Source organism: Microtus ochrogaster, linkage group LG4 (assembly GCF_000317375.1).
Source record: "Microtus ochrogaster isolate Prairie Vole_2 linkage group LG4, MicOch1.0, whole genome shotgun sequence".
NCBI lineage: Eukaryota > Metazoa > Chordata > Mammalia > Rodentia > Cricetidae > Microtus > Microtus ochrogaster.
Genome location: NC_022030.1, coordinates 34,190,729 through 34,194,132, shown reverse-complemented (window position 1 = coordinate 34,194,132; position 3,404 = coordinate 34,190,729).

Sequence of the window (3,404 nt, the reverse complement as noted above, 5' to 3'; positions counted from 1 at the left end):
AGTGCTGGGATTAAAGGCATGTGCCAACACCGCCCTGCTTCTAGTTCTATTTTCTTGCAAACAGCTACCTTTTTCTACTTCCTTCTTTACCATATATTATTCAGTTTCACCCAGCTCATCTAGAGTAGAATTATCTGATACTAGATCCTATATAATGTGACTTTACATTTGTGTTTCTTTTCATTTATGTGCCTCCTTTCCTACTTTTTTCTTATAAACTAAGACATCAATATTTTAATTTCTATTGAAGCTTCTTTGCTGTCTATAGAGCTAATGTTTATATTCATTCATTTTTCCTTATATATTGTGCATATTCTTATAATTCAATTCCTATTTTATGATATTGTAATTCATTCTTTAAAATTGAAATAATGAATTCTTTTCAAGCACTAGCACATTAATATAGTCTAGTATATACCAAGATACTCAATAAATTGTTTTCTATTTATAGAAGCTTTTTTTTTGCTGTTCTAGAGTAATAAAACGTTGACATCCTTGGAAAATATTGTAATGATATGTAAATTCAGGCCACAGCCTCAAAATCTTTGTGTTTCCCTTTTTATTCATTCTTGCAACTATAATTATTTTTAAAATGCACTTAAAGTATTTTACTGGAATATAGCAATTTCACAGAAAAAATATAATTCAGTTAAAGGACCAAGTATGATTTAACAACAAACTATTTGGAGCTATTTATTAGAAAAAAGCTGCTTAATAAACCTCATATTTACTAGAAAATGACAATCATGAAAACAGATATTTAAAAATATTTTTAAATAATTAATATATTCAAATTATAAAATGGAAATTTGCTACAGTAATTGTGATAAGAATTTGAATTTTGTGAACAAGCAAATTAAAAATGATCATGTTTATTTTGTTAAAAATAAATTTAACAGCTGGAAATACTTTCATGATCCTATTATCTGCCTATCATTATCTTATCTGTTTTTCTCTATGTCTCCTTGTTTATCTATCTGTCTGTCTGTCTCTTTGTATAGATATCTTCATCATCATTTTTTCATCCTTCATTACCTCTCTCTTTTTTACATATGTTAGGAAAGGACTGACTATTGGGAGAAAAGCATGAATTCAGAGAAAAATATAGGCTGAGAAGATTGCCGAGAGGGAAGTTGCTTCCTTGAATGTCAGCCTCTGGCTTCTACCTACACATGGAAGTGAACATCCCATATAACCACGTGTGCATACAAATACCATTCCTCATTCCCACACTCACCAAAACCTTTTAAAATGATAAAAAAAAAACCTTTAAATGGTAAGAAAATTTTATGTTTTTGTGTTTCATAGAACTCAGGCAAATGCTATATGTTTTCAAAAGTCATGCCTGCTATGAGAATAATGAATCCATATCTCTGAAGATCTGCTAAATTTGTGGATTTAGTCCAATTAAAGTAGATTTGGTTTGGAAACCTGAGTGTTGCTCTTTCATGCAAAAGACACTTCCTCTTTCTAAGATGTGTTCTGTGTTATCTCTCAGTAGAGCTTTTGCTTTCTGATGGGCACCATGGCATCAGCCAGCAAAAATGAAACACTAAAGATGTTTCTTTTTTTTTTTTAAAAAAATGAGTTTCAGACTGAAAATGAAACTGGTTTACTTCTTTTTCTATCTACAACTATTAGATTTTACTTTTCTTTTTAAGAAGAAAGATTGCTCAGCTTTCCTGGGAAAATTGCTTTAGAGCTGGGATCCTGAAAGCCAAGACATGATAGTACTAAAGGCAAGACAGCACTTTTTAAAGTTTGCTTATTTGTAGTGAAATAGCCAGATAGGTGCAGATATTTACAGTTGGTAGGATTAATTTTAATATGTAATTTAAAAAATTGATAATTATAAAGAGGAATGAAAATATTTGTTCAAGTGCAGTTAATATCTTGACTGATCTATTGAAATTTTGTAATAGCAACAAAATTTAGAGTTAAATAGATTAAATAAAGTGTGCTGTAAAAAGATTAGGAGAATTAGATCATCAAGATACAGGTCAATACTGCTTTCCCCCAATTGAGATTACTAGATGGAAATCGTTAATTTTTTTATAGTTTAAGTATACATCAAATGTAAACTTTTCACGCAACAATTCTATTTTGCCTTCTAATAAAATGATTCATTGACAATCAATAAAAATAAAGCTATGTGTTTAATAAAATACAACATCCCTTCATGATAAAGGTCTTAAATACAGCAGGGATACATGAAACTTACCTAAACATAATAAAGGCAATATACAGCAAATCAACAGCCAATATCAAACTAAATGGAGAGAAACTCACAGTGATCCCACTGAAATCAAGAACAGGACAAGGTTGTCCACTCTCTCCATATTTATTCAATTTATAGTTCTTGAGGTTCTAGTAAGAACAATAAGACAACAAAAGGAGATCAAGGCGATACAAATCAGAAAAGAAGTCAAACTCTCACTGTTTGCTGGTGATATTTTAGTTTACATAAGCAACCCCAAAAATTCTACCAAAGAACGTCTACAACTCAAAAATACTTTTAGTAATGTAGTAGGATACAAGATTAATTTAAAAAAATCAATAGCCCTCTTTTACATGGAGGATAAATGGGCTGAAAAAGAAATCAGAGAAACATTACCTTTCACAATAGCCACAAATAGCAAAAATTATCTCAGAGTAACTCTAACCAAACAAGTAGAAGACTTGTATGGCAAGAACTTTAAATTTTTAAAGAATAAAATTGAAGAAGACACCAGAAAGTGGAAAGATCTCCCATGCTCTTGGGTAGGTAGTATTAATGTAGTGCAACTGGCAATCTTGCCAAAAGTAATCTATAGATTTAATAAACAGTGCGCATCAAAATCCCAGCAAAATTCTTTACAGAGAAAGAATGATACTCAAATTCATATGAAAAAGAAAAAAACCCAGAATAGCCAAAACAATCCTGTACAATAAAAGAATTTCTGGAGGCATTACAATCTCTGACTTCAAACTCTCCTACAGAGCTACAGTACTGAAAATAGCCTGATATTGGCATAAAAACAGACAGGAGGACCAATGGAACTGAATAGAAGACCCGGATACTAATTTACACACCTTCAAAACATGCAATTTTTGTCAAAGAAACAAAAAAAAGAAAGCATGTCTAACAAATGGTACTAGCATAAGTGGATATCAACATGTAGAAGAATGAAAATAGATCCATATATATCACCATGCACAAAACTCAAGTCCAAATGGATCAAAGGCCTCAACATAAAGCCAGCAATAGTGAACCCCATAGAAGAGAAAGTGGGAAGTACGCTTGATTGTATTGGCACAGGAGACCACTTTCTAAATATAACGCCAGTAGAGTAGACACTGAGAGAAACAGTTAAAAAATGGGACCTCCTGAAATTGAAAAACTTCTGTAAAGCAAAGGACATGGT